Source organism: Loxodonta africana, chromosome 17 (genome assembly GCF_030014295.1).
Source record: "Loxodonta africana isolate mLoxAfr1 chromosome 17, mLoxAfr1.hap2, whole genome shotgun sequence".
In the NCBI taxonomy this organism is placed as follows: Eukaryota; Metazoa; Chordata; class Mammalia; order Proboscidea; family Elephantidae; genus Loxodonta; species Loxodonta africana.
In genome coordinates this window covers 75,743,550-75,761,806 of record NC_087358.1, presented here as the reverse complement: position 1 = coordinate 75,761,806, position 18,257 = coordinate 75,743,550, and the positions used below count along the sequence as shown (strand labels likewise).

General features: G+C 43.1%; 1 long non-coding RNA gene across 2 annotated transcripts in view; it reads right to left on the bottom strand.

The window, feature by feature from the left end:
• Positions 1–8,014: 8,014 nt before the first annotated feature.
• The window catches only part of LOC111751346 (uncharacterized), an 82,845-nt gene continuing 72,602 nt past the window's right edge, over positions 8,015–18,257 (bottom strand). For both annotated transcript variants that reach the window (XR_010318223.1, XR_010318225.1), the window contains one exon: positions 8,015–18,109. This is a non-coding gene — a long non-coding RNA (uncharacterized LOC111751346). The remainder of the gene's footprint in view (positions 18,110–18,257) is intronic.

The window sequence follows — 18,257 nt, the reverse complement described above, 5'->3', positions numbered from 1 at the left end:
CCTTTGATTAGGGGGCACTGAGGTTATATTAACAGCAGTGGGATGGTTGGGAAAAGGATCGCAAGAATGGTTGCACAGCTCGAAGGATGTAATCGACGTCATTGAACAGTTCATGGAGAAATTGTTGAGTTGGTATGTGTTTTGTCATGTATATTTTCACCACGATAAAAAAAAATGTGTGTGTGCTTGCACACACACAGAAAGAAAACAGCAGTGTACCTGTAGACTCAGTAATAAACTATTTACCCACTTGGAGACAGGCATAGTTCTTCCCTCTTCCATCCCCACCCACCCTTTTTCATCCTTAACCCAGCCAGCACGAGTCCCTCCCTGAGAGATCATTCTGAAGGTACAAGAGCGATCCCCCAAATGGCTGTTTCCCTCCTGCACAGCCTCAGCCCAGGGTCTTCATAAACAGGCAGGGGTTCTCAGAGAGCCCAGTGGGGCTGAATATTCATGAGAGCTGCAGCTTGCAGAGCAATGGTCCTGTTAGACCAGGCAGTCCAGAATAGCCGGCCTGCCCAGGGAGGTGGGAAAAGCCATTGTTACCAGGTACCTGCACTTGGCCACTTCCAGGGGAGTGACTGTGCCCTAAGCTCAGTGACATGAGCTTTGTAAGCCTCAGCGTCCTCTTCTGTAAAATGGGTCTAATGCCAGTAGCTACCTGATTAAGGTATTGTGAGGACTAAATGAGCTACTGCTTGCAAAGTGTTTAGCACTGTGCCTGGCAAAGAGTAAAAGTCAATTGCCATCAAGTAGATTCTGACTCATGACAACCCCATGTGTGTCAGAGTAGAACTGTGCTCCACAGGGTTTTCAATGGCTGATTTTTGGAAGTAGATCACCAGGCCTTTCTTCCAAGGCACCTCTGGGTAGACTGAGCCTCCAAACTTTTGGTTAACAGCTAAGTCTATTAACTGTCTGCACCACCCAGGGACTCCTGCACAGAGCAAGTGCTCAAAACATGGTAGTTTCACAGTGATGGTCATGGTAGTTAGTGTGACCACCATCAACACTTCCTGAGAGCCCACAAAAGCAACAGAGCCAAGTGTGCTGAACTGTCCACAGACCCCCCGCCAGGGTCAGCCCTTTCACACAAACTGCACACTGATCACAGCCCAAAAGAGACTACTTCTGATGACAGATGGAAAGTGTGCCTGGTATGTGGCAGGTCCTCAGTAGATGTCTGCTAAACACGTGCTAAAAAACAGACGCTAGAATGCGGAAATAGTGAACAGATCAGGGCTGACACGTTCCTCCCAGAAGGACCACAAACCATGCCCCCTCGCAGGCAGCAGTGATGCCAGCTCTGTAGCTGGCGGCACGTGTGGGCTGGATCGAAACCTTTGGAGCCAGGCTGGCTGGGTGTGAATCCTGGCTCCGTGGCTTACCTCCTCTGCATCAGTCACTTAAACCATCTGTGCCTGTTTGCTCATCCGTGAATTGGGTGCCATAAAACGGCACCCACCTAATAAGATTATTGTAAGAATTAAATGCAACACAGCACCTGAAAAGCAACCAAGTCACTGCCTTTGCACACAGTAAATGTTATCATATTATTGCTGTTATTATTACTGCCATCATTATTGTTGCTGTTAGTCTTTATTTTTAGAAGATGTAAGTTCGATTCCTGCCTATAAGCTATACATAAAATTTTGAGGCAATTTTAGTCATTTCTCTGAGCTTTGGTGTCATCACCTATAAGATGGAGGCCTGATACCCTTTCCTTTCTTGACCTTGCTGTGAAGATGAAAGCAGGGAAGGCCAGTGAAGTGCCCTGTGCCTGTGTGACATTCCATGATAGCCTTGGTATTGAACTGCTTTCTGAACATTTCAGTTAAAATTCAAGTTTTTAAAAAGTTCTTATTTAAAAAGTTTAAATTTTATTTTATTGCAGTGAAATATGTAGACAAAACGTTTGCCATTTCAGCCATTTTTACATGTGCAATTCAGTGACATTACTTCTGTTCACCACGTTGTGCACCCATCACCCCTGTTTCCAAGCTTTTCCTCACAGGTGCTCAGCGCTCCCCAAGCGATGACCCCCTCCGCCCCCCCACCCCTGGTACCCACTGACAGGCTTTAGTCTCAAAGTGTCTGCCTAGTCCAGATACTCCATGTGAGTGGGATCATATAATATTCGTCCTGTTGTGTCTTACTGAGTTCACTCAACATAATGTTTTCAAAATTGAAGTATTTTTGAGTAGCTTCAGGAATTGTGGCCCATCAGTTCAGAGGACAGATCAGCAGCCACGCCCAGTGGTGTCCGTTACTTCAGTTCTTAGGAACATGGGCTGAGTAGCCAAGCCAAACTCATCGCAACAACACTGACCCTTTAGGTCCTGCCTCCCCAGCATCCTCTGGAAGGAAGGTCACCTTCTTTGTTCATGGAACATGTTAAGTGAAAGATACACTGCCGGCCACCAGGTGACTTGTCGGCTGGAAGCAGCACTGACGTTAAAACACACAGCAAGTCGTCTTCTCTTTGTCTTGAAGAACTCGAAGTCTACTTCTTCAGTTCCAGTTCAGCCTTCTCCACGGTTGCGCTCGAATTTTGTGGTTGCAGTTCCTCTTCTTAACTAAACTCATTCCACAGCATAGTCTAATTTAATGGCCCTGGTCAACAGCCTGACCAAAAAAAAAAGAAGGAAGGAGAAACAATGGTTCAAGGTAATTTTGGTTCTGTGGATTAGTCCAAAACCTTTAACACTCATAGTCATGTCTCAACTTGTCCCTCAGAGCTCTGGAACGAAGTAAATCTCCTCAGGGGCTCTACCAGAGCATGTTAATTCTAACAAGATGAAACTGCTCTTCCAGGAATTCATTTCAAGAAAATTTTCCTGGAAAACTCTACTGTCCTCCATAAGAAAGCATTGTTGTATTAAGGTGCTTAAGATTATGGACATTTTTCTAGGTGCAGGCACTCTGAAGTCATAACTTATTTTTTGACCAGCCCTTGCTTGCATGTGAGCTCATGAGACAGAACAGAAGAAAGCGGAGAGAACTCCCACCCACTGCTGGTGTTTGGTCATTTCTGGCTGTCTTTCCTCTCTTAAAAAATGGAGATAATGGTACCTGCCCAGCAGATTCTACCAGGGTGATAAGATCATGTGTATAAAAGTGCTTTGATCTCCTTATAGAACTGATTTGACAGCTACCATAAAGTCAACTCTGACTCATTGTGACTTTATGTACAACACAAGGAAACGCTACCTGGTCCTGCATCATCCTCACTGGGGCCTTTGTGCCAGTCCATCTCACCAAGGGTCTTCCTCACCTTCATTGGCCTCTACTTCACCAAACATGATGTCCTCTTCTGGTGATTGATCTCCCCTGATGACGTGTCCAGGAGCCTAAGCTAAATTAAGGATCAGCGGTTCGAACCCCCAAGCTGCCAAAAAAGATGTGGCAGTCTGCTTCCATAAAGATTACAGCCTTGGAAATCCTATAGGGCACTTCAGCTCTGTCCTGTAGGGTTGCTGTGGGTCAGAATCAACTCAACGGCAATGGATTTTTTTTATGGGATGACATGCCCAAAGCAAGCAAGTCAGAGAGCATTCTGCTGTGATCCATAAGATTTTCACTGGCTAATCTTCAGAAGTAGATCACCGGCCCTTTTTTCTAGGCTGTCTTAGTCTGGATGCTCTACTGAAACCTGTCCACCACAGACGACCCTGCTGGTATTTGGAATACCAGCGGCATAGCTTCCAGCATCATAGCAACACACAAGTCGCCACAGTCTGACAAAGTGACAGACAGGTGGTGGCCTTAGAGAAATAAAAAAAAAAAACTTCTAGAAATACTGTTCTTTAAATACCATTTTATTATCATGTATAACTTTTAAATTTGTCTTGTGTAATCAAGTGGCAATATTTTTGGATCGTCTCTAATCCCATTGGTCAGTGTTAACCAGAGGCCCATCCACTCCTTTTCCTACTTCCCCACTGACAAGCCTACCAAAGATTAAAAACAGAAAAAAGACAAAAAGAGTAAAGAAAACTAACATTTGTGGTGTGCCTTCCATGTGCCAGACAGCACACGTACGAAGAGCTTTGTATAAATCATCTCATTTAATCCTTACAACAGCCCCTGTGAGAGAGGGATTATTATCCCCACTTCAGGGGTTAAGAAACAGGCTCAGAGAGGTTAAGCAATATGCAGAACTCTAACCCTAGCCCAGGATTTCCTGGGGCCTAATGGGTTGTTCTTTCTACTCAACAGTGGCGTCATCTCTCAAAAAAACAAGTTGCCGTCAAGTTGGTCCCAACTAATGGTGACCCCATGTGTATCAGAGCAGGACTGTGCTCCAAGTGGTTGAATTTTTTTAAAGTAGATCACCAGGCCTTTCCTCTGAGGCATCTCTGGGTAAACTCAAACCACCCGCCTTTCTGTTAGCAGCAGAGAGCTTAACTGTTTGCACCACCCAGGGACCTATAGTGTCTACTGTCTCTCCAATTGAAGCTCCTATTTACAGCTTTTGGAAACCCTGGTGGCGTAGTGGTTAAGTGCTATGGCTGCTAAGCAAAAGGTCAACAGTTCTAATCCACCAGGTGCTCCTTGGAAACTCTATAGGGCAGTTCTACTCTGTCCTATCGGGTCGCTATGAGTCAGAACCGACTCGACAGCAACGGGTTTGGTTTGGTTTTTGGTTATTTAAAGCCTTTAAGTTCCTCAACAGTTAGACCTATTACTCATACGCACTTATTCTTTCATGCAAATTCACGCATCAAATAGTTATCAAGCACCTACCACATGCCTGGCCAAGACAATAAACAGAACAGATGCAAGCACTGCTCTCATGGGGTTAATGTCAAAGTGAAAAAGAGTAAAGCAATAAAAGTAAATAAATGAGCAAAGATTTAAAGAATGTTTGAGAGGGAGCGAGAGAGGGAGCCACACAGATATCTGGGGAAACAAAGGGTAAGAAAAAGAGAAAAGCATGTGCAAAAGCCCTGAGGCTCAATGGTACCCGGCAGGTTCAGGGAACTGTACGAGGACAGTGGACAGTCTGGCTGAAGGATTAAAAAGGAAAGGTGGGAAGGCGAGGTCAGAGCAGGGCTGAGAATAGGGTAAGACAAGTGAGGCACTCACCTGGGGCACCGAACAGCTCAGAAGTCAGGTGACTCACGTGTTTTTTTAAATTTTGTAGTTGTTGTTGAGAATATACACATCAAAGCATACAGTGGCATTGACCACATCCTCTGAGTTGTACAACCTTTCTCCCTCTCCTTTTCTGAGGTGCTCTTCTCCCGTTAGCATAAACTCACTGTCCCCAAAGTTTCCTAACTAATCTTTTTAGTCACTGTTGTCACTTTGATTCTACACAGATAGTTCTTAAAAGAGCATAATGCCCAAAGCAGACATTTTTTGCTAGGAAAGCTAGACTATGTGGTTTTAAGAAGATTTCAGGGAATATTTTTGGTTTAAGGTTTAAAGATGATCTCAGGGCAACAGTTTATAGGGGTTCATCCAGCCTCCATTGCTCCAGAAAGTCTAGAGTCCATAAAAATTTGAAATTCTTTCTGTATTTTCCCCCTTTTGATCAGGATTCTGCTATAGAATCTTTTATTGAAATGTTGGGTCATGGTAGCCATAAGCCATCCAGTTCTGGTCTCGTGCCAAAGGAAGCTGTTGTTTATGGAGGCAGTTAGCCACACACTCCACATCCTCCTCATGTCCCTGACTCTCCTTCCTGTGTTGCTCCAGGAGAAGACAGACCAATTGTTGTGCTTGCGTGGCTGCTCCAAGCTTTTGAGACCCCCAGGCACTACGCATCCAACTAGGAGGTAGAACAGGGGCACTAAACATGCCATTAGGCCGATCCTGGGACATCCCATGAAACTGTACCTCCAAACCTCCAAATCAAGGGACCAAATCCCATGAGGTTTTGGTTGTACATAAGCAGCCTCAAGCAGCTACTCTTTTGTTGTTGTAAATAGATCACACAACTTTTGCCAATTCAGCTTTTTACGGGTGTACGACTTATTTGCAATTACAATAATCAGCTGTGCAACCCTGCCCTTAATCAATGCAGTATTTTAATAAATCAAAATTAATGCAGACTAATAACCCATTATAAACATCAGCATTTTAAATAAAGACCGCATCAGTCTGAGTATTCTTTCCTTTTGCCTCAGGCTTCAATATGGTTCGTCATGGGATTTTTTCTGATCCTGTCTTTATTCAAAATGCTGATAATTTTTTATCCCATGGATTATTTTGTATTAATTTTTACATGTTTCATATTCCATTAAAACACTATTATCTTCATTACTGAGGGGGCGTTGCTTGGTTTGTTTGGCTCCCCCTTAAGTTTTGTACCTGAGGGGAAGGTCTCACTTGCCTCACCCTGGGCCTGGCCCTGGGTCAGAGGGAGAACAGGGCCCTCCAGGCCACTCTGTCTGTGAACTCTGACCTCACGTATACCTCAGCTGCCTCAGTGATTCTAGCCACTGGCCCTCCGTGTTACCCACGCTCCAGCTCCAGTGCACTGTGCACGCTGTGGCCCCGGATCAGAAGCTGGTTTGTCTGAGAGGCAGCTAGACTGTAGAAGTTACAGCGACATGTGACTCTCGGCACTGCACCAACAGGCGAGGGGAGCCTGGACCTCCGGTGTATTCATTCAGCAGGGATCGCGAAGCACCTGCTGTGCGCCAGTCGCCGTCCTAGACACGAGGACGTAACCGTGAGCAGGAAACCACGCGGCCTGGCCTGCTGGCCCGCTCACAGCCCCAGCGGTCCTCCCAGGAGAAAAGGGATCCTGGAAATAAACGCAACTAGTTGCTGTGGCGTCGACTCTGACCCATGGCCCCCCATGTGGGTCAGAATACAATCGTGCTTCAGCGGTTTTCCGTGGCTGATTTTTGGGCAGTAGATCACCAGGCCTTTCTTCTGAGGAGCCTTGGGGTGGACTCAAAGCTCAAATCTTTTAGTTAGCAGGCAAGCATGTTCACTGTTTGCACCACCCAGAGAAACCTCTAGAAATACACAGCATCCTCAGATGATACGGTCAGATGCAGCCTCCGGTTCACAGAGGAAGGGTGCTTAGTGGCCATGAAGATGTTCTTCAGAGCAGACACATGTGGGCTCTTGGGTTATATAATTATCCCAAGCCTTGGTTTTCTCATCTGTAAAATGGGAATAAGGATACCTCTTCAGAAGGCCCTTGTGGGGAACCGTGAATAGCTAGCTGTAAGGTGTGGCGTGCCCCAGGAGGGACGTCTCTGCTAGGATCACGATGGCAGCACTGAAGAGCTTTCTGTTTGCATCCTGACTTACACTGAATGCCTCTCTCTGTCACCAAGTGTAAATATGAATTGCTAAAAGAACGCCAAGCCTCTCCAGCGGCTCCAGGTTCCTGTGGGGAGGCAGCTGGCAGCAGATGGAAGAGTCGGGACAATCAAAGACGGAACCAGATCCTGCCAGCACCACTCACAGGTTTGCTAATAAACTGTCCGCGCAGCTCTCGGCAGCTCGTGGCTGTGATAGACAGGTGAATGCGGGTGCAATGCCGTCTTCTCTGCCACCCCCAACTTTACACTTCATAAACCGAAAAAAATCTCAGCCTGCACAGAAAAGCGGCTTTCAAGCAGGCGAAGGAATTTATGGGCCCCAGGCTTTCTCCGGTGGTATCTGTGGGCAGTGAGGGAAGATGGTGCCTGCATCTCTAAGCTGGGTGTCAGCCTGATGGCTGCTCTTTGCCAGGGAGAACCCAAGGATCTCCAGCCAGCGTGGTGCCTGTTGGCAGGCCCAGCCCCTGAGCATGCAGCCAAAGCCACCTGATGCATTTTTCCACACCCAGCTTTCTGTGGTCCCACCTCCAAATCTTAGACCAGGGAGAGGTGGTCAGAGCCCTCTCTGTGGCACCTCTGGGGAAAACCAGAAAGCAGGATGTAGAGAGCGCTGGGAGTGTGGAGCTGGACAGTACCTCAAAGGACATCTAATCCAGAAATGTTCAAACGTTCATTTTAGCAGCAGAAGGAAACCTCCTATTCGTCCCAGATCAATCCTACATATAACCTCAGTAAGCATTTAAAAAAAAAAAAAAAGATGCTCCTCTGAGTTTCTCAACAGAGATGCTGCTGACAATTTGGGCCGGAGAATGCTTCTTTTTGTGGAATGATGCTGCATATAGCAGGATATTTAGCGTCCTTGGCTCCCACCCGTCATCCTTGAGTGGCCAGTTTGCACTCAACTACTAGTCTAAAGGTTGGCAGTTCAAACCCACCAGCGGTACCACGTAAGAAAAGCCTGGTGATTTTCTCTGATAAAGATTAAAGCCAAGAAAACCTTATGGAGCAGTTCTACTCTGCAACACATAGGGTTGCCAGGAGTCAGAACCCCTTTGATGGGAACAGATTTGGTTTTGGGGCCCTTACTCACTAAATACCAGTGCCCTCTCTCCCTTCTTCACCCGTGAATGTGAAACTAAAAAGGTCCCTCACGTTTCCAAATACCTTCTGCGAGGACAGCTGGCCCCTGAGGACTCACCAAGTACACGAAGTTGCAGGCCAGGCAGGGGTCGCTGTCTGAATCTGAGGTATCACCACAGAGCCTGGGCTGTGCAGAGCACCCCTTGAAAACCAGAGCGGCTGTCTGACGGGACCCACAAAACCTCTGGGACCGGCCACATACTCACTGTGCTACCACGAGTAAACCTAGTGGCCTCTTTGGGCCTCAATTTCCTCTTCTGCAAAACGAGACTAACAGCCCCTATTTCCCTGGGCTTTTGTGCGAACCAAGTGAGGCAGCGCACACGCTCGTCCATTGTAAACCCTCAAGCCCTCGGCCTCCCTACCGGGTCACTCATCATAGTACTTGCTGGTGTATGTAGGCACTGTTACCTAGTTTTTTGAAAAGGCTTACCATGGAAACCAAATAATAAAAGCAAAAAGCTCAGTCATAAGGCTGCCACTAAAATTCGCTTCTGTTCACATCCTCGCACACAGGGCCCCATGGAGACCCTCCCACCCAGGCACCTATTTTCGCTTTTGTCAGCCACCAAGATAATCCACCAGCCTGGCCTGTGGTGACTGCTAGACCTAGCACTTCTAGAAAGCCGGCAACTTAAAGAACACTGCTTAAAGCCCAAAAAAGCATTGCAGCCTAGTGGACTCTGACTCACAGTGACCCTATAGGACACAGTAGGGCTACCCTATAGGGTTTCCGAGGCTGCAAATCTTTCTCCCACCAGTGGCTGGTGGGTTCAAAACGCCCACCTTTCAGTTTTGCTGCGTCACCAGGGCTCCTTTGAACATTGCTTAGTCCGCCTCAAATGCTTTCTTTATTACTCCAACGAGTACTCATGACTTGAAAATACATCAGAAAGAAAGGTAAGAACAGATGTGGCGACTCTCCAGATGCCACCATGCAACGTCCATGTCATTTTCAGAATTTTGACAGATTGGAGCCTCGTTCAGGAGTCCCGGGGCAGTACAAGCGGTTAACGTGCTCAGCTGCTAACCAAAAGGGTCACTGTTCCGATCCACCTAGAGACTCCTCAGAAGAAAGGTCTGGAAATCTACTTCCAAAAATCAACCACTGAAAACTCTACAGAGTACAGTTCTACCCTGACACATATTGGGTCACCATGAATAGGAATCCACTCAATGGCAACTGGATTTTTTTGGTTGGTTTGCTTGGTTTTTGTTTTTGTCATGGCTTGTTTTGTTTGTTCGTTTGGGGGGGACCTAGTTCATGAAAAAGGAGTCCCTGGGTAGCACAAATGGTTAAGCACTAGACTACTAACCAAAAGGCTGGCAGTTCAAACCCACCCTGAGGCCTGGCAATCTGCTTCCAAATGGTCATAGCTTTGAAAACCCTATGGAGCACAGTTCCACTCTGTACACATGGGGCTGCCATGAGTTGGAACTGACTGAGTAGCAGCTAACAACAACAACAATAATGGTTAATGAAAAAAGGCTGAGATTTTGTTCATAAAGGAATCGAGAATGACATCACATTATTGAGGCTATATTTTGTTTATTTTCATTGTTGTTATTGTTTTGTCTTTTTTGCTAAATTTCTTGAAATGCACTCTTTAAGTAACAAAACAGAAGGTAGTGCAGGAGGGGAATGAACAAAAGAATCCAGTTTAGCTTTACCCCAAACTGGGACCAACTTTTTTCAAGTTCCAGGTTTTATGAGGTTTTATAGTTGTGCTTATTTACTTCTTTTTCCCTTCGTTCTTCATTCCTGTGTTCAGTGTATGCATTGCCCTGAAAGAAGTGATCTTAAAACTTTCCCAAGGAAGCCCCAGGAACCAGGGAGTGCTGTTTTAGTAGGCTTAGGATCAGCTTTGCAGAATAAAGTTTCACCATATCCCAACTCTCAGCCCCACTCCGCCCCCGGCAATTGTTCTATCAAGTTTGGGCTAAATACAACTTCTTGGTTCAAAGAGAAAATGCAAGGAATGGTTTCACTTGCTTCCTCCCGGGGATTCCATGTGAGTGAATTTAGTATAAGTGAATAAGAAGCATATGATTCCGTCTTTCTATAAACATACCTGGGCTTAAAAGAAATGGAAAAGGTGCCTAGCTCAAAATATTCTATTCCCTCCACATCAAAGAGAAATAACATGAATCCAAAACAAAAGTCTAGGATCACCTGAATAGAATGAGGAAAATACCAAAAGAGCAAAAGAATATTTGCATGAAACTTCCATCTTCACTCACACTGTGGGGATTTAGAGAAGCTCACCTAAACCAGCAGCTGAATTTACGAGGACCACATGGGGCTTAATTTTACCCAAGGGAATACAGGCTCTGCTGTGCTGCTCGCTGACCTGGGCAGCTACAGTTTTTCCGTGTGCGTTCTGGCTCATGTATCTCTACTCAGCTCAGCTAACGAACTGCCAAGGGAAAATGGAAGACAGGCATAGGAACAGAATGTCAAAAAGGGCAGAAGAAAAAGGAAACCTGTTAAATGTCTCTCTTTGCCTTTCCATTACCTTTGCTACCTTTTTAACTGTCAGAAGAACAAACGCATCTGTCTTGGAAGTACAGCCAGGATGCTCCTTAGAAGCTAGGATGGCAAGACTTCATCTCAGGTACTTTGGACATGTTATCAGGAGAGACCAGTCCCTGGAGAAGGACATCATGCTTGGTGAAGTAGAGCATCAGCAAAAAAGAAAAAGACCCTCAGTGAGACAGATTGACTCAGTGGCTGTAATAATGGGCTCAAACATAGCAAAAATTGTGAAGATGGCACAGGACCAAGCACCACTTCATTCTGTTGTATACAGGGTTGCTATGAGTTGGAAAATACAAAACTCTTCTACAATTTATTGTGTCTGGGAAATAATAAGACTATTAACTTACATTAGATTTTAATTAGTGAAGGACACATAATGTAACCTCTAGGGTAACTGCTAAATAATAGTAAAATAAGCTAGTAGAGGAGGGAAAGGAATAATTTTTAAAAAATCCTTAAGTCAAAAAGAAGGTACAAAAGGGGAGGAAGAAACACAGGAAAGGTAGAACATATTGAAAAAAAATAGAAAGATGATATATTTAAACTCAAATATGTCAATAATTAGATTAAAGCAAGTCAACTAAACACCCCAATTAAATGACTGGGAATGGAAATCAAAACCAATTATACACCACTTAAAAAGACCAACCTTAAATATAAGGATGAAAAAGATACACCATACAAGTACTAACTCCAAGAAAGCTGGTGTGCCTATACTCATACCAAAGTAGGCTTCGGGTTGAGAAGCATTTTTGAAATAGAGGCATTTCCTTATACCAGTGGATGTCATTCTGTTTGGGACTAGGATTTTCTTTGTTATGTTAATGGAGCCATGATAGTGTAGGGTGTACCCTAAACTTAATCACTTCTGAGTTACATAAAGAGCAGCATAGACACAGAGACACACAGGAACACCCCAGGGAAGACAGATACCATGTGAGAAATGTTTACAAGCCAAGGAACTAAGGAACATACAGGGTTGCCTACAAGGAAGGGATTAACGTGGTTGAGACCCTGATTTGGATTCTCAGCCTCCAGAACTAAAAATAAATTTCTGTTCTTTAAAACTAAAAATAAATAGAGACATTCCATAAAGATAAAATGCCTATGTACCAGGAAGATACAGCAATTCTAAATTTCTATGGGCCTAACGTCGTAGTTTCAAAACGTACAAAGCAAGAGGAGCAAACAAACAAAAAAGAAATAAATTCATAATCATTGTGGGATATTTAAGCACATTTCTCAAACAGACATAAAACCAATAAATATTTAAAAGTAAATAAATAAATAAAATTTGATAATAAAATATCATTTTAATTAACACATATTAAACACTGCACACAACTACAGAATAAATATTCCTTAAAATACGCACTGGAAATTTACCAAATGTGTAAGAGTACCCTAAAATCCCAAAACCTGAGGTGGTTGGCATAATAAATGGCTGAAACTAGGTTTGACACTAATTCCATTTTACTTAAAGAGTGCACTCATTTTGCCTAACAGTAGTGACCCTTTGTACAGACATAATCTAGCAAGAGTCAGGGAATATTTTTCTTTGTGGTTAAGAATGTTCTGGGGAAGTCTTCCTCAATGGTTATCAGAAGATTGCCCGTGCAATGTGTCCCCCAGAATTGTTTTCCCTAGGATTGTTCTGTTCTCAAGAAATTAGTGCAATGTATGTAAGCAAAACGTCAAAGGATAGAATTAGCTGATATTAAACAAGATATACTCTGAGTAAGGGATCTTATGATCATCATGTAATTGTCTTGCGACTATAGCCAAAATGAAGTAAATGTCAACCAACCAGAATATTGTTCAAATTAAGTTCCTGATATTTCTGTACAAACATCCCTACCCATATTCTGTACTTCGGAGCATTTTGTTCATAGAACTTAATGTCGCCCGGTTCATGAGTTGCATATCTCTCAATAACACTCTTTGCCTTCACTTTCGACAGACTCAAGGATTTTACTATTTGACACTTCTTGGTGCCAGGTATGTGGGGTCCGAAGGTGCATTATCTTCAGCAGCCCCCAAGGAACTGGGGAACCAGGCTACAGTACCAGCAGAGCCATCTTGAGCTCCCCATTTCCACAGACCTCTCTGGAGTTGCCCAAGGTAAATAACCTCTCGCACCTGAGCTTTCGTTTTCTTGTGTTGAGTCTCTCTGAGTTTTATTTTGATAGTCTGTCCTTTTTGTCTGTTTTACTTTCATTTTGTCTTAATTGTTACACAGAATCTAAAAGTCCTATAAACCTCAATAACAACGTAGGCACAGGACAAGCTGTTCCCCATGGCACTTATCCCCTGTCAGGACTTTTGTTTTGGCTCTGGGAAACTGAAATTAATGCTCCGTTCTTACTCCTTGTTTTATTTCTGTTTCTGTGTGCACATTTAAGGACCCCAAAGGAAGTTAATTGAACTCAGTGATCCTCAGGTATCTCAAAAGAGGTAATAGGTAATGCCAAATCTAAGAGTGACTCAGAGTTCCCTTCAGGGATTCCAGCTCATTACATGAATAATCATTCTGGTCCCATAACTCAGTTATTTTTTGTCTAGTTGGCATCACCACACAAGAGACAGCTTGGAAAATCGGTGGCCACTATGGGGATCTTTTGAACATTCTAAATTAGCATTTCTGTGTGGTAGATTGAAAAAAAAGAGGCACCTCACTTAAGCAAACTCAATGAAATTCATATTTTGATTGGTATCAGAAGCACCTAAGAAATATCAGGACAATAAAATTACTTCCCCACAGCACACTGTCTCAAAATTAACTAAACAGAATAAGAAATTTCGAAAGTCAGATTTAAGTTCCTACCCCATCTGCATCATTGCTGGCTGCTACTCCTTATATTCTTCTCTGCCCTCCTACTTCTCTGATAACACTGTCTGAACTCCCTTTCTTTCCTAAAGAATCTGCTAGCAAACCTTTCCCTGAAAAGCCTTTTAAGGTCCACCCCAGTGATACTGATGACCCCCCCCCCGCATTACTTTTGCTCCTTGGACATATACAGAACTGTGCAATGCTGTAAAGAACTTTCTAAAGCTACATGAGGACCCCTACACATTTACTGAAGAATTTGAAATCTTTGTTGAAGCTTGCCAGCCTGAACTCCCTGATTTATACCAGTTAGTCTATATGATAATCAGACAGAGGGAAGTCCCTTTAATTTTAGAATGAAAGATTTGATTTGACCCATAAGAAAACAAGAAATGGAAGGCTCACAGGACTGAGAAAATTTTGTCTCCCATATAACAGCTTTCTGAGTCCCCAGCATTGAGAATACCCAGTGCAAAGAAAGAGAAACAAAGTAGAAAGCCCTTCAAGGCAGGCTTGTATTGAGCAGCCTTAAAGAGACCTTAGAAGCTTCCTCTAGAATGTGCTGATAACTGTCCTTGCCAAGATAACTGAACAACATAGTCGCAGCTGATAATAAGACAGAATAGGAAAAAACTAAAATGAGAGGGACTGCCTCTGTGTTGCAAGGCAAATGGGCTGGACCTGTGCTGCTTGCACTTGAAATGGTGGAGGAATGCCTCCACAAATGACCAAAAACTCTGCCAACTTTGCCCAGATCTCCTGACCTGCAAAAATAATTAAGACTGAGGAAATTAAGGGAAGCAGCCTTGCAGACAAGGCAGCCAAACATGCTGATTCTCAAATGATTAAACAAGAAATATCCAAAATTTGTTTATATTTCTAATTTTCATGAATTAACTTTAGAAAGACTATTAAAACATCCTTGATAAATGATGCTGGATTTCCCCCTACCTGGAGGCTGCTTTTAACATCATATTCAAAAACACTATAAACTGTTGTCGTTTTTGTTGTTCGGTGCTGTCAGATTGATTCCAACTCTTAGCAATGCTATGCACAACAGAATGAAACACTACCAGGTCCTGAGTCTTCCTCCAATCCTGATCCATGTTCTTAGTGCAGTCCAGGTTTTCGGGTTCTTTGCTCAGCACAAAAATTGAGTAAGTATGGTGAAAGGATACAACCCTGAAGCACACCTTTCCTGCTTTTAAACCACTCAGTAGCCCTTGTTCTGTTCTAATGACTGCCTGTTGGTCTATTTACAGGTTCCACAAAGCACAACTGAGTGTTCTGGGATTTCCATCCTTCACAATGTTATCCATAATTTGTTATGATGCACAGAGTCGAAGGCCTTTGCATAGTCAATAAAACACAAGTAAACATCTCTCTGGTGTTCTCTACTTTCAGCCAAGATCCATCTGACATCAGAAATGATATTCCACATTTCGAATTTCTGAGGGTTCCCTGTCAATGTACTGCTGCAAACACTGTTGAATAATTTTCAGCAAAAATTTACTTGCATGTGAGGCAGACACATGAGACTATGTGGGCAGCTCCTGTCCAGAAGCGAGACGAGAAGGCAGAGGGGGACAGGAGCTGGTTGAAAGGACATGGGAAATACAGGGTGGAGAGGAGGAGTGTGCTGTCACATTATAGGGAGAGCGGCTAGGGCCACATAACAATGTGTGTATAAGTTTTTGTATGAGAAACTGACTTGAATTGTAACCTTTCACTTAAAACACAATTTAAAATTTTTTCAGAAGAAAAAAAATTTACTTGCATGTGATATTAATGATATTGTTCGATAATTTCCACATTCTGTTGGGTTGCTTTTCTTTGAAATAGGCACATATATGGATCTCTTCCAGTTTGTTGGCCAGGTAGCTGTCTTTCAAATTTCTTGGAACAGATGAGTGAGTGCTTCTAGCATTGTATCCATTTGTTGAAACATCTCAACTAGCATTCCATCTGTGATTGTTAAGGTTATGTGTCAATTTGGCTGGCCCATGATTCTCAGTCGTTCGGCAGTTATGACGTATTTTGGCAATTGTATGATATTGTAATCACTTCCATGTTGAGATTTGATGTAATGTGATCACCTCCATGATGGGATCTGGTGTGAGTTGCTGATCAGTTGAAAGGGAGTTTCCTTGGGTGTGTGGCCTGCATCAAATATAGGTGGACATTCTGGCAAGGCTTGTGGGCTTCTGCTCACTCTGGATCCTGCAGCTGGGTCCTGTTTGTCTGACCTCTGGTTCTTGGGACTTGAGCTAGCAGCTTACCTGCGGTCTTGCCTGCCCATCTTGGGATTCATTGATCTTGGCAGGCTGTTAGCAAGAGCCCTGCTCTCTGACCTGCCGATCTTTGGTTCACCAGCCTCTGTGGCTACGTGAATCAGGAGAAGCCTCTATCCTGACCCACAGGCTTGGAACGTTCCAGCCTCCACAACTGCATGAGCCATGGAAACCCTGATGGCATAGTGGTTAAGTGCTACAGCTGCTAACCAAAATGTCAGTAGCTCGAATCCACCAGGTGCTCCTTGGAAACTCTATGGGGCAGTTCTACTCTGTCCTACAGGGTCGCTTTGAGTTGGAATCAACTCGATGGCAACAGGCTTGGCTTTTTTTTTTTTTTGGTTTATGTAGATACTTATACACTTTACTGGTTTTGCTTCTCTAGAGAACTCAGCCTGAAAAAAAAAAATTTTTTTTTTTTTTTTTCAGCCGAAGACACTGTCAATTCCTGGGACCTTGTTTTGTGCCAACGCCTTCAGTACAGCTTGGGCTTCTTCCTTCAGTACCATTGATTCTTAACCATTTGCTACCTCCTGAAATGTTTGAATGTCGACCAATTCATTTTGGTACAGTGACTGTGTTTTCCTTCCATCTTCTTTTGATGCTTGCTGCATCAGTTAATATTTTTCCCATAGAATTCTTCAATATTGCAACTCCAAGCTTGAATTTTTTCTTCAATTCTTTCAGATTAAGAAATGCCAAACATGTTCTTCCCTTTTGGTTTTCTAATTCCAGGTCTTTGTATATTCCATTATAACACTTTAATTTGTCTTTTTGAGCCACCCTTTTAAATCTTCTGTTCAGCTCTTTTATATGATCATTTCTTTTACTCGCTTTAGCTACTGTACATTCAAGAGCAAGCTTAAGAGTCTCTTCTGACATTAATTTGGTCTTTTTTTTCTTTCCTGTCTTTTTAATTACCTCTTACTTTCTTCATGTATGATGTCCTTGATGTTATCCCACAAAAATTGTATGGTCTTCAGTCATTAGCGCTCAATGCGTCAAATCTACTCTTGAGATGGCCTCTAAATTCAGGCGGGATATACTCAAGGTAGTACTTTGGTTCTTGTGGACTTGTTTTGATTTTTTTCAGCTTCAGCTTGAACTTGCATATGAATAATTGATAGTCTGTTCTACAGTCAGCCCCTGGCCTTGTTCTGACTGATGATATTGAGCTTCTCCATTGTCACTCTCCACAAATGTATTGATTTGATTCTTGTGTATTTTCATTTGGTGAGCTCCATCCATGTCTATGTTCACCATTTATGTTGTTGAAAAAAGGTATTTGCGCTGAAGAGGTAGTTGGTCTTGCAAAATTATAGAATTTCTATTGCCGAAGCCATAATTTTCAACTACTGGTCCTTCTTCTTTGTTTCCAACTTTCACATTCCAATCTTGAGTAATTATCACTGCATGTTTGATCAATTTCAGACTAAAAAAAATAGACAAAAATCTGAAATTTCCTTATCTCTGGCATTAGTGGTTGGTACATAAATTTGAACAACATATTATTCATATTAACAGGCCTTCCTTGTAGCCGTGTGGATATTATCCTATCCCTGAGAGTGTAGTACTTCAGGATAGAGCTTAAAATGTTCTTTTTGGCAATGAATGTGATGCTGTTCCTCTTCAATATGTAATTCCCAGCATAGTAGACCATATGATTGTCTGATTAAAAATGGCCAATACCAGTCCATTTCTGCTTACTAATACCAAGGATATCTATTTTCAAGCATTCCATTATATTTTTTAACAACATCCAACTTTTCTGGATTCATATTTCTTACATTCCATACTCAGATTACTAATGGGTATTTGCAGCTGTTTCTTCTTATTTTGAGTCATGCTACATCTGCAAATGAAGGTCCCAAAATTTTTGCTCCATCAATGTAATTAAGGTCAACTCTACTTTGAGGAGGCAGCTCTTCTCCAGTCATATTCTGAGTGCCTTCCAACCTGGTGGGCACATCTTTCAGCACTATATCAGATAATGTTCCTCTTCTATCTTAGGCTGGGTTCTCTAGAAAAACAAAACCAGTAAAACATATAAATATATATAGAGAGATTTATAACAAGGAAATGGCTCACACAGTTGTTGAGGCCAGAATGTCCCAAGTCTGCTAGTCAAGCACGGACTTCTCCTGATTTTGTAACTACAGGAGCTGGTG